Below are 14,248 nucleotides of genomic sequence, written 5' to 3' on the forward strand. Positions count from 1 at the left end.
TTTCAAATTCTGTGTATCCCTCTCTCTCTGACCCTCCCCCGTTCATGCTCTGTCTCTCTCTGTCAAAAATAAATAAATGTTAAAAATAAAAAGAAAAGGAAACATTTATTTTTAAGGAAATTGTATTTATCACAACAGGTGCTATATGTTCTTTCCATGTCTATGAAGAATAACACTGGCCAAGTAGGGGAGAGAATGGTTCTAGCCAGGGCCACCAATGAACAGTTGTGCATGTTGTGCACTGCAAGAAAGGCACCCAGTCGAAGGGCTAGTGGAGCTGAAATCCCTACTTTGCTCTGTTCCTCAAGCTGCATGCCTATGGGATTTTTTATGATTACACAGAGGTGCCGATTGGCCTGCTGTTAGCTCTAACAGTAGGTGTGATGTGTGTGTATGACCCTTGGGGCAAACAGACTGGGAAATATAAGTTTGGGATGGGAAAAAGGATTTTGACGATCTATGACTATTGAAAATTCTTTACTGTTCTATGGTAAATATTCCTTTCTAAATTTATCGAGAAAGTGGGGCACCCGGGTGGCTCAGTCGGTTAAGCGTCCGACTTCGGCTCAGGTCATGATCTCGCAGTTTGTGAGTTCGAGCCCCGCGTCGGGCCCCCAGTCACTCTCACTCCTCATGTATCCTTCAGAAATATCCTATACACATACATATGTGCGCACACACATACACATACATGCGTATTCATCTACACAAATGGAAGTTTACTATTATATCCTTTGCTTTTCAAAAACTTTAAAAATATCCTTTTTATCATTCTGATAAAATGTACCTAATACAGAATCTACCATCGTACCATTTCGAAGAGTACAGTTCAATGGCACTAAACACATTCACGTTGCTGTCCAACCATAACCAGAGCTCTTTCATTCTCCCAAACTGAAACTCTGTCCCCTAAACACCAACCCCCCCACCCCCCCCCCCCCCGGGCCCTGGCAACTGCCACTCTAGTTTCCATCTCTATGAGTTTAACTATTCCAGGTACCTCATGTAAGGGAAGTCATAAGATATCTGTCCTTTTGTGTCTGTCTTACTTCACTTAGCATAATGTCTTCCTGGCTCATCTATGTTGTAGTATATATCAGAATATCCTTTATTTTCAGGCTGAATCATATTCCGTCGTATGCATATACCACACCTGTTTATCCATTCCTCTGTCAGTGAACACTTGGTTTGCTTCGACATTTGTAGCTATTGTGAATTACGCTGCTGTGCATATGGGTGTGCAAGTATCTCTTCAAGATCCCGCTTCCCGTTCTTTTGGGTGCACACCCAGAAGTGGGATTGCTGGACCATAGGGTCATTTTATTTGTACATTTTTGAGGAACGATCATAGTATTTTCCACAGCAGCTGCACCATTTTATATTCCCACCAACAGCGCATAAGTGTTCCAATCTCTCCACATCCTCGCCAACACCTGTTATTTTGTGGGTTTTGGCTTTTTTTACTTTTTATTTTAGAAAGAGAGAGTGTGTCAGTGGGGGAGAGGGGCAGAGGTGTGGGTGATCTCAGTTTCCACACTCAGCGTGGAGCCTGATGTGGGCTTGATCCCACGACCCTGGGATCAAGACCTGAGCCAAAATCAAGAGTCGGATGCTCAACCGACTAAGCCACCCGGGCTCCCCTTCTGTTTTTTTTATTTTTAAACAGCAGCCATCCTTATAGGGGTGAGATGGTCTCTCATTGTAATTTTGATTTGCATTTCCATAATGATTAGTGATGTTGAGCATTGTTTCATGTGCTTATTGGCTATTTGTCTATCTTGTCCAGAGAGATGCTTTCCCTGAATTACTTGTTGAAAAGACTGTCTTTTTCTTATTATATGGTTCGGGCGCCTTGGCCAAAAATTATTTGACCCTATGCATGAGGGTTTATTTCTGAGCTTTATGTTTTATTCTATTGGTTTGTATGTCTGTCTTTATGCCACACCACAGAGTTTGGATTAGCATAGCTTTGTAGTGAGATTTGAAATCATGAAGAGTGAGTCCTCCAACTTTGTGGGGCGTTTTTTTCCCCAAGATTTTTGTAGCTATTTGGGGTCCCTTGCAACTTAAGGGTGGACTTTTCTATTTTTGCAAAAAATGTCATTGGGGTTTTGATAGGGATAACACTGACTCTATCACTCTGGGTAATATTAACATCTTAACAATATTATCCTGCAATCCATGGAAACAAACTGTCTTGCCATTTACTTATGTCTTCTTCAACTTTCAGAAGTATTTTGTTTTTTTATTTTATTTTATTTTTTTATTTTTTTATTTAAAAAAAAATTTTTTTTTCAACATTTATTTATTTTTGGGACAGAGAGAGACAGAGCATGAACAGGGGAGGGGCAGAGAAAGAGGGAGACACAGAGTTGGAAACAGGCTCCAGGCTCCGAGCCATCATCAGCCCAGAGCCTGATGCGGGGCTCGAACTCACGGACCGCGAGATCGTGACCTGGCTGAAGTCGGACGCTTAACCGACTGCGCCACCCAGGCGCCCCCAGAAGTATTTTGTACTTTTCCCTGTGGACGTCTTTCATCTCCTTGGTTAAGTTAATTCCTAAGTATTTAATTTTTTTTGAAATTTTTTGACTATAAATGGACTTATTCTCTTCATTTCCTTTTCAGACTCTTCATTGTTCACGTACAGGAATGCAACTGATATTTGCATGTTGATTTTGTATCCTGCGCCACCCCTTGCTTTTTAAAATGTATGCATTGGGACTTTTCCACACAATCAATATTTAGACATTCCTCATCATTCCCTGGATAGCTTTCCATGTGTGGATATTCTAGGCCACAGACCAAAGCCACCTGTTTTCATACCTGAGCTGAGAATAATCTTAAAGCAGTACCTGCAGAATAACCTCTGTTCTGCCTTGTCTCACAAAGCCTCAAATACCATCTGGCCCTTTAAGAAAAGTTTGTCAATCCTAAAACAGTTGGCCAGCTGCCTGCTGAAAGGCCATTTGAAGTGCTTCCAATCCAGGGCTATGATAAAAAATGTTTCTGTAACATTTTCATTCACTGGGTTTTGCCCTCGGGTGTATTTGTAGGGTAAACCCCTAGTCCAGGAAGAACTACTGGTTCAAGGGGTAGGTGCATTTTTGTTTTATGACAGATAATGCACAATGGCCATGGGAAGAAATTCACTGTCCCACTACTGAAATTTCCATTTCTTACAGAGCTTGAGCACCTTTTCATTTATAAACTACATGTTCTTGTCTTTTGCTCATTTTCCTTTCGGGTGGTTGGATTATTGGTACTTACCAGCTCTTCTGGTTTTTGTTTTTTAAAAAATGTGTATTCATTTCTTTTTGCCAGAGAGAGAGAGCACGCACATGCAAGCATGCAAGCAGGGGGAGGGACGGAGGGAGCGGGAGAGAGAGAATCCCAAGCAGCTTCTGCACTCAGCACAGAGACCACAGGGCTCGACCCCACTACCAGGAGATCATGACCCGAGCCAATATCAAGAGTCCGACCGACGTTCAACCGACGGAGCCACCCAGGTGCCCCTGGCTCTTTTTTGTTTTTAAATAACAGTTCTTTACGAAGTAAGGCAACTGAGTTTTTGTCATATGAGTAGCAAACATTTTTTTTCCAAGTTTTTCATTTTCAAAAACTCTTAAAATATTTTTCCCTAAATAAACTGTATATGTACATAAGTGTAGCAGTCTTTTCCTTTATGGCTTCTGCATTTTATGTCTTACTTGGGAAGATCTTCCCTATTTGGAGATGATCAAAAACAACCCTCAAGTTTTCTTCTGGTACCTTTATGTTTTTAAAAGTACTTTAATCCATCTGGAATTGACTTTGGTGTAAGGAGTAAGGTATGGCTCCAGCTGGCACTCAGCTGTCCCAAAGCCATTTCTTGACTAATCTTTTTTTTCCCACTGCTTTGAAATGCCACCTTTCCGTATGTATTTGGGTCTATTTTGGGGCTCTCTAGTTTGTTCCATTGATCTATTTATCATTCATATGCTTTCTCAAGCTTCTTTAATTAAGTACAGTTTTATAATGCGTTTGATTATTTGGAAGGAATAGTCTCCTTCTAGTCTCCTGCTAGTCTTTTGTAGAATTTTCTTGGCTATCCTTGTAGGTTTTCCTTTTCCGATGAACTTCAGAATCAGCTCATCTAATTTAAAAGTAGATATTTTCACTGAGATTGGATTAAGTTTTTAGATACATTCAGAGAGAAAAAATATATGATTTTTTCTTATTGGAAAACAGGGTGTCTTGCCATTCATTCGATTGAAAAAAGATTCTTCGCCGTTTTAAAGTTTGGGTTTATTTAGATTCATTTTAATTGACTTTATAATCGGTGGGTATTGATTGCCAATGGGATTTTTCTTCTATTGTATTTTCTAACAGGTCCTTTGCACATCAAAAAGCAATTGATTTTTGAATGTTAAATTTGTAAGCGGCCACATTATGAATTTTCTTAATATGTCTATTTATTTTTCAGTTTTCTCCTGGGTTCCCAGAAAGCAATCACATCACCTGCGAGTGACAATGGTTTTACTCTCTAAAAGTGAGTTTACATGTTTACGTCTACAGGATTGGTCACAGGGCCATGCCAGGAGCAACTCATTCCGTCCTGGAAGTGTGTCCCCAGCTAGAATACGCCAGCTCCAATGGGCTCTGCTGTCTATTCTGGGTCCCAGGGATTTGGGAGGAGTCCTATTTCTCAGACACAATGAGACTCAAGTCCTGCCTCACAACCCCTCCGCCCAGCAGTGGGGTCTCTGCTGGGTCCTGAGATGTCCCATCTGGAGGCCTGAGGATGGCCAACCCAAGGATCCCGGGTCATCATTCCCCCAGCTAGCATGGGCCAGCTTCTCTGCTATGGGCCATTTCCCCTGCATGCAACATGGCCTGGGAGCTGGGCCCTCTGTCACATTGACCTTCCTCACTGCATCTACCTGACCATTCTACCCCTCATCAGCTGGGATGCCTAAGTCAAGTTATTTAACCTCTCTGTGCCTCAGTCTCCTCATCTGTAAAATGGGGATGCTGAATGCCTACCTCAAAGAGTTGTTATGAGGAGTAAATGCATTAATATATGAGTAAGTGCTGTTCAAGTGTTTAAGCAAATAAATGCAAGGAGAGAATTTTGTATTATGAGTATTAAGGAAGAAGGGCAGTGTTATTTGAGAATGGGGTTGTTGAAAACACCAGATGATTCTTGGGGTGCTCCATGTCCTCGCCTTCTTGCTGTGCACAAGCTGGACCCAGAGCTCACCTGTCCTTGACAGTCCACTGTGCTGTGGGGAAGCAGGCCGTGTGACAATTCTAATTTCGTTAGCTTCTTCTCCCACTAATCTTAGGTCTTTTGTAGTCTTTATTTTTTTAAGTTCTATATATTTAGCAGTGAAGAAAACCTTTTTATGGTGCATGTAAACACATAGAAACGTGTGAGTGTGCAATCCAACGCCTTTCCACAAACTGAACACCCTCTAGCACGAGATCAAGAAGCGGAACGTGAGCGGCCCCTCCCGGTCACTCCCCATCCGCAAGGTAACCACCATCCGAGCGAACTCCTGACTGCGTGGATGCCCGCTGTCACACTTGCACATTGATGGAATCCCAAGTACGCTCTGCCAGCTCCGGCTTTTTGGGCTCCACATTACAAGGGTGAGATCCATTCATGCTGCAGAGCGGAACAGGACTATGTTCATTCTCACTGTCTGTTTCTTTCAAGTACTTCCATTGTCAGAAAAAGGTTATGCTGTGGGGCACCTGGGTGGCTCAGCCGGTTGAACGTCTGACTTGGGCTCAGGTCATGATCTCACAGTTCGAGGGTTTGAGCCCCATGTCAGGCTCTGTGCTGACAGCTCGGATTCTGTGTCTCTCTGACCCTCCCCCACTCACTCTCTGTCTCTCTCTCTCTCTCTCAAAAATAAATAAACATTAAAAAAAAATTTTAAAGGTTATGCTGTGTAAATAAACCACAATTTGTCCATCATCCGGTTGATGGACATTGGAGTTGTTTCCAGGTAGAGGATGGTACAAACAAATTCTGAGAACATTCTTGCCTGTGATTCTGGGTGGCCCTATGCACTCATTTCTCTTGAGTGTACAAACTTAGGAGCAGGATTGCAGGCTCAGAGGGTGTGGGTGTTGATCAGCTTTAGCAAACAGTGTCAAGCGTATTTCCCAGGGGGTTGTACCAGCTCACTCCTGCCCAGAGTCCGTTGACTTAAAGTTAGGAGCTGGAAACTTTTTTTTAATGTTGAAATAATTCCTGTATTTGAATAATTCAAATGAGGCCTGGTGTGGTTTATAGTAATCCCAACTGGCTTCATTTTCTAAATTAAAAAAATTTTTTTTAGTTTATTTATTATTTTTTTTTTTTGAGAGAGAGAGAGAGAGAGAGAGCAAGCATGGGAGGGGGAGAGGGATGGGAGAGAGAATCCCAAGCAGGCTCTGCGCCACCAACACAGAGCCCAATGCAGGCCTCAAACTCGCAAACCAAGAGATCATGACCTGAGTGGAAACCAAGAGTCAGATGCTTAACTGACTGAGCCACCTGGGTGAACCCCACCCCCCCCACACCCCCCCCCCACCCCACCCCACCCCCGGCCCAGCTGTCTTCATTCTCAACAGAGGGTTGTAAAATGCTGCTCAGGAAATGTACTTTGCTTCCCACTTACTGATAGTAAAGGAGGGAAGTTAATTTATTCACCTAAAGACCCAGAGAACAATGGAAACAAGCATTAACAGAGTGCTTGCTGGTCAGAATCTTGGGCCCTGGAGCCAGCCTCCAGAGTGCAGGCTGCCCCATCAGCCAGCCGGGCATCCCAGGCAAGGAAATTGACCCCTGGTGACTCGATGTCCTCATTTGTAAAGTAGGAGCACAGTAGTACCTACGTCATAGGGTGGTTGTGGGATTGAATGAGATCTTCTGTGTGGAATGTTCAAAACAGGACATGGCGTATCATACACGCTCAATTAAACACCAGCTATTGTTTTGATATCCTCAAAAGAGTAGCAATCACTTAAAATGGGATGCTGGACTAAAGATATTAAAACAAACAAGACTGGTAGCTGCTTTCCTTATTACCACACAGACCTCCCCAGCCAGAGCCAGTCAGAAACACCACCAGAGAGAGTAAACACAGCGGGCTGTAAGAAGCCAGGTTATTTCAGTCTCCACACTAAGCCTCAAGTTCAAGATAGGTAGCACAGTAGCACAGTTCAAGGTAGGTAGCACAGATAGGCAGCTCACTCTCCCTGGCACCGGTTGTCAGGGCCCAAGTCTGGTGAACCGTGCACGCAGCCCGCTGCTGGTTGGGACAGAAGGATGTGGCTGCAAGAGTGACCACAAGGAGTGACCAGTGGCCGTAAGAACAGAGGCAGAATAGATAGAAGGTGTACAAGCCTTCAGGCCCTTCCATGTACTTGGGCCCTGAAAGGGTTCCCATCATAGCAGAGAACAAACAGTAACTGATGTTTCACATGATAATCCCAAGGCATCAAGAAGACAAATAACTTTCTCTGTTCTCTGTCTATAAAGTAAGCAATAAAAAAATTTTTTTTCTGATAAAGAGAATTTTTAAAAAGAGAATTCAGCGTTCTTCAACACAATGTAAGGAAAAAAAGAACGGAAGGCAAATCTTTACATGGGATACTTAAAAATCAGATCACGGGGTGCCTGGGTGGCTCAGTCAGTTAAGCATCTGGCTTCAGGGCAGGTCATGATTTCACGGTTCGTGAGTTCCAGCCCCGCGTCGGGCTTGGAGCCTGGAGCCTGGAGCCTGCCTCAGATCCTGTGTCTCCCTCTCTCTCTCTGCCCCTCCCCCACTCACACTTTGTCTCTCTCTCTGTCTCTGAAAAATGAATAAACCTTAAAAAATATTTTAAAAAGTAATAAAAATGATATCACAATTATAATGTGAGCTCCTTATTTGAATCTTGATTTTTAAAAGATTATTTATTTTTGAGAGAGAGAGAGAGAGCAAGGGAAGGAAAGAGAGAGAGGGAGAAAGAGGATCCCAAGCAGACTCCGCACTGTCAGCAGGGAGCTGGACATGGGGCTCGAACTCACAAACCATGAGATCATGGCCTGAACTAAAATCAAGAGTCAGAGGCTTAATGAACTGAGCCACCCAGGCACCCCAGAATCTTGATTTTTTTTTTTTTAATCTGCTTAGGGTCATCCGGGTGGCTTAGTTGGTTGAGCCCGACTTCAGCTCAGGTCATGACCTCACAGTTCATGAATTTAAGCCCCGCATCAGGCTCTCTGCTTCAGCATGGAGCCCACTTCGGACCCTCTGTCCCCCTCTCTCTCTCTGCACCTCACCCGCTCACATTCTCTCTCTCTCTCAAAAATAAACGTTTTTGTTTTTTTTTTTTAATTTTTTTTTTTCAATGTTTATTTATTTTTGGGATAGAGAGAGACAGAGCATGAACGGGGGAGGGGCAGAGAGAGAGGGAGACACAGAATCGGAAACAGGCTCCAGGCTCTGAGCCATCAGCCCAGAGCCCGACGCGGGGCTCGAACTCACGGACCGCAAGATCGTGACCTGGCTGAAGTCGGACGCTTAACCGACTGCGCCACCCAGGCGCCCCAAAAATAAACGTTTTTTAAAAATCTGCTTTAAAATGTCAGAAGTCTTGAATTTACTAAATTAACTTGCCCACTCTACCTCAAAAAAAAAAAAAAAAAAAACTCTGCTTAAGAAGTCTGAATTTGTGACACAATTGAAAATGTGAACACAACCGGGCATGTGATGATATTCAGAAATTATGATTAATTTTTTACATGTAATAGCAGTAAGGCAATTACGTTCAAAAAGAGCTTCCTCTTTTAGAGATCCAGGCAGAAATATCTAGACGCGAAGCGATCTAATGTCTGGCATCTGCTTCAGAACTGGTGTGGGTGGAGGGTCACCGGGGAGGGTGTATCCGGCAGACGTCACCATCGAGTTGAGGCTCGATGTCAGGTACCGTCGACTCATTCAGATCTGAACTATTTTTGTGTGTCTTCAAAACTCATAATAAAGGTTGTTCGGAGCTGCTCTGGGGAGAAAAAAAAAACATAAGGAAATGTGTATTTTAGAAAAACTTCTATCAAAACTGCTAAAATAAAAATTGGCACTTGAAGAAGCAAAAAAAAAAAAAATTGCAGGAAAGCGGTAATGTGTTTTACAAAGATGTTCATCTAAAATATGAAGACGTCTTCACCGCATGGAGGAGTAGAGGGTAAAGTCGTGAGCGATCTAAAGTTGGCTGCCTAGGAGAACTCCTGAGTAGGCTTATTCATCCCTCTGAAACTTTCTGACAACCCACTGTGGGTGGACAGTCGGGGACCCGGGCACCAGGGAGGCATCTGTGGCCGCACTGCTCTCCAGGCACTCGTGCAGCACTCACTTCCCCATGTCGTGAGGAATAAAGAGAATCATGGATGCGGGTGCCCTCCCTTCATAGAGGAAGCCCCAGAGGGTGTGGGGGACAGATTTGCTTCTGGACTGATGTTCTTTTTTTTTTTTTTTTAATTTTTTTTTTCAACGTTTATTTATTTTTGGGACAGAGAGAGACAGAGCATGAACAGGGGAGGGGCAGAGAGAGGGGGAGACACAGAATCGGAAACAGGCTCCAGGCTCTGAGCCATCAGCCCAGAGCCCGACGCGGGGCTCGAACTCACAGACCGCGAGATGGTGACCTGGCTGAAGTCGGACGCTTAACCGACTGCGCCACCCAGGCGCCCCTGGACTGATGTTCTGAGAAGACAGGGTGAGCAAGTGGCTATTCAGACTCTGAATTCAATATGGCCCCCGGGGCCTGCAGTGAGTTAAAACCATACGGAACAGAATTAGGAGAGCACATGGAGGTGCTTAATGCAGGCACTCCATAAACTTACTCATTGTTACTACGATAATAATGCAGCATGGCATTTATTCTGATACCCCTGGGTCCCTTAAGTATGTCTGGGCCCAGCCTATATTTGCAAAATGGTGAGGATCTGCCCTAAGTAGCTTAAGCATCTTTTTGACAAAGTCATGATTGATAAAGGCTGTACCTAATCAGCTTAGCTAGGAACTCAGAGCTTCAAAATGGCCAAATAGACCTTTAATAACTCTTTGCTCGGCCGGCTGAGTACCTGACTCTTGATTTCGGCTCAGGTCGTGATCTGAGGGTCGTACAATCAAGCCCCGCATCAGGCTCCTCACTGAGTGTGGAGACGGCTTAGGATAGCCCTCTATCAAAATAAATAAACATTAAAAAATATATAACGCTTCTGTAGTTCATGTCCAAGGTCACATGTCGGTATGACACAAACCTTCATTTCCCTCCCCTGAGAAATGGGCGCGCCTCCTCAAGGTGGCAGGAAAGAAAAGCCACTGTTGCTAATGGAAAAACCTTGGCATAAGGGTGAGACTGGAAGGTCCAAGGAGGGTGTCCCAGGTAATCCCTCTCCTTTCGTGTTTTCCCCAGACATTTCTCCTGCCTACCTTACCATGAGCTGCTGGGTGATTCACTGGGCTCAATCTGGAAGCAGGCACAGAGCTTCCCAGACACACAAGGATCCCAGATTTCTTTCTCCAAATCTTGGTATCCTCAGCTAAGTTCCTGGGTACTGGCTGCCAGCCGTGGGAGAGTGGTGGACCCACTGGCTCCTTCCCATGGGCATTAGTAGTTAGGGGTATTAGTCACCCAGCAAAGCTCTCACACTTCGGTTTGGTTGATGTAGCAATAGACAAGCTCCACACTGGCAACTTCTTTGGTATTCCAGACTCTGTCATCTCAAGAAAGCCTCATCAAGCCATTGCCATTTACTCAAAAGTACGATACCCGTAAAAGCAGAATGCCAGGGACGTGGGCTGCATGCTTGGCTCCCAGTACTCACACTGTTCTTTATTTTAAAAGCCCTCTGGCAGCCTCTCCCCAAATCATTTGGGCTCAGGATGTCACTCCCTGGCCACGCCTAGATTCTTCACTGATTTAAGTTTTATGGAGAAAGGTTCCTCTCTATTATTTGCTTGGTAAATACTGTTTGGCGGCTGTTTGGAGATGATTACAAGAAGTATATGGAGAAGAAGCCCCACTCGCATGTGCTCCGGCAGTTTTCCAGATACCTGAGGGGTCACACAGGGCCCATGTGACATTGGTTTGGGGTGGATCATTTACCTACAGATCTGGACACATGGACAAGTTGAGGGCAATGCTGAGCATCCCCACAGGGATCCCCACAAACTCCAGTGTCCCCCAGGTTAGGCTACAGGGAGCAGCAGAAATATGGTGAACGGGAGAACGCTTGCCCCTTCCAGAAAGCAGCGCCCGCCCCTTTAGCTGACTATTGCCTCATGGGAATGAGTGCCCGGCTTTGCCAGACCTTCTCATTTGTCCAAAGAAGCCAGGAATTTGAAGCTGTGAAATTTTCAAGTTTTTCATGTTGGCAACTATTAAAAGAAAACCAAAAACATTGTACAAGCGTGTGAAAAGGTGCTCAATATTACTAATCATTTAATCTTTTGGGAAATGCAAATCAAGCTGCAATGAGATACTACGTCACCCCAACTAGGATGGTGATTGTTAGAAAAGAGGGAAAAAAACCCAAATAACAAGCATTGGCCAAAATATGGACAAATTGAAACTCTTGTGCACTGTTGATGGCAATACCAAACAGTACAGCTGCTGTGGGAAACAGCATAGCTAGCCATCAAAAAATTAAAAACAGGGGCGCCTGGGTGGCTCAGTCGATTAAGCATCTGACTTCAGCTCAGGTCATGATGTCACAGTTCGTGAGTTCGAGCCCCATGTCGGGCTGTGTGCTGACAGCTCAGAGGCTGGAGCCTGCTTCTGATTCTGTGTCTCCCTCTCTCTCTGCCCCTCCCCCACTTGTGCTCTGTCTCTCTCTCTCTCTCTCTCTCTCTCTGACTCTCAAAAATAAATTTTTAAAAAATGTAAAAAATTAGAAACAGAACTACCATATGATCCAGCAATTATTCCACTTCTGGGTATATACTCAAAAGAATTGAAAGCAGGGTCTCGAAAAGATATTTGTCTACCCATGTTTGTGGCAGAAGCTTTCACATTAGCGAAAACACAGAAACATTCCAAGTGTCCATTGATGGATAGATGGGGAAGCAAAATGCATAAGAGAATATTATGCAGCCTTAAAAAAGAAAAATATTCTAGTACATGCTACGACATGGACTACCTTGAGGTCACTATGCTAAGCCAAATAAGCCAGTCACAGACAGACAAATACTGTATGATTCCACTTACATGAGGTACTTAGAACTGTCAAATTCATAGAAATTCTACTGAGAGTAGGATGGTTTCCTGGGGAGCTGGGGAGGGGAGGGTGGAGAGTTATTGTTTAATGGGGACAGAATTTCAGTTTTCCAAGATGGATGATGGGAGTGGTTGCACAACGATGTTAAGGTGCTCTGTGCCAGCGCAGGCCAAACAAAACTTGTCTCTTGGGATGTGCCCAGCTGGCTCAGTTCATTAAGCATCTGACTCTTGGTTTCAGCTCAGGTCATGATCTCATGGTTCATGAGTTCAAGCCCCACACCAGGCTCTGCACTGGTGGTATGGAGCCTGCTTGGGATTCTCTCTCCCTCTCTCTGCCCCTCCCTCACTCGCACTGTCTCTCTCTCTCTCTCTCTCAAAATAAATAAATAAACTTTAGAAAACAAAATAAAACAAAAACTGTCTCTTGTCCCAGTGGGTCCTGAAGCTGCTAGCTTGTCTCCTCTTCTGTACATGACCCTGCACATCAGCCTGTTTGCTGTATCCACTTTCTTGCCCAGCCCAGATCTGGAAGCCTGTCTCAGCAGTTGGGCACACCTAGGTTTGAAACCTGGCTCTGCCTCTGACTAGTCATGAGATGTTGGATACTTCTATCGATAGCTTGGGCGATTAGAAAAGCTTTGTCGCTGTGTTTGCCTCATACCCAAAAGTCTCTGGAGGTACTGATTCCAAATGGCTCAGCCCAGAGTCGTTTCTACCTACTGCTGATTCCAATATGCCCTGTGTGATACCAATCTTGAGTTCAACTCGTGGCCATGTGGGCTGGTTACCAGCACGCTGATTTTGAACAGTGCTTTAGAATTACAAATTCTCTTTGACCTATGCTTAACCTCTGCCTTTAATTTTTTGGGGGTTTTTTTGATGGGGGGGGGAGGCATGAGCAGTAGAGAGAAAATCTTAAGCAGGCTGCACACCCACATGGAACATAACGTGAGGCTTCATCCCATGACCTTGGACTCATGACCTGAGCCGAAATCAAGAGTCAGACACTCAACCGACTGAGCCGCCCAGGGGCTTCAACCCAAGCCTTTAAGAGAAAGGCAGCAAAATCACTGAGGTGTGTGCGGAGGGGTGGGGGTCAAACTAAACATTGTGAAGAAGAAGAGGAGGGAGGAGATGTATTCACAAAACAGGTTTTCTAAAAAAATAGATTTATTTTTGAGCGAGAGAGGACACAAGTGGGGGAAGGACAGAACAAGAGGGAGACAGAGGATCCAAATCTGGCTCTGAGCTGTCAGCACAGAGCCTGATTTGGGGCTCAAAGTCACGAATCATGAGATCATGACCTGAGCCGAAGTCTGATGCTTAGCTGACTGAGCCACCCAGGTGCCTTCACAAAACAGTTTTTTTTTTTTTTTTAATTTTTTTTTTCAACGTTTATTTATTTTTGGGACAGAGAGAGACAGAGCATGAACGGGGGAGGGGCAGAGAGAGAGGGAGACACAGAATCGGAAACAGGCTCCAGGCTCCGAGCCATCAGCTCAGAGCCCGACGCGGGGCTCGAACTCCCGGACCGCGAGATGGTGACCTGGCTGAAGTCGGACGCTTAACCGACTGCGCCACCCAGGCGCCCCCACAAAACAGTTTTTAAATAATTTCTCTTCACAGTTTTCTTGTAGTGTTTAGCATTTTCATTGTTGCCTGTGTTCTCTGAGGGATTCTTCTGGCACTATAAATTTTGGTAAAAGTAAATTTGTTCTTTTCATTCTTTTGTGAACTAAATTTTTGAGTTATATTGTTTAAATGCACCACCTTTTTTTTTTTTTTTTTTTTTTTTTTTTTTGGACATGCACTGAGGATTCAAAAACAAGTAAGTTGTGCAGGGTCCCTGCCTTCAAGGAGCTCATATTCTAGAGGAAAGACAGGAAATTAGATGTGATATTTTAACTTCTGGGGAAGAGGGTGCAACAAGAATAAGTAAGTGAGCCAGCTGGAGAGGAGAGGTCCGGGAGAGTGTCCTGCTGGAGAGGATGCTGGAGCTGACACA

Source organism: Herpailurus yagouaroundi, unplaced genomic scaffold (genome assembly GCF_014898765.1).
Source record: "Herpailurus yagouaroundi ecotype Mexico unplaced genomic scaffold, PumYag 196, whole genome shotgun sequence".
NCBI classification, from domain to species: Eukaryota; Metazoa; Chordata; class Mammalia; order Carnivora; family Felidae; genus Herpailurus; species Herpailurus yagouaroundi.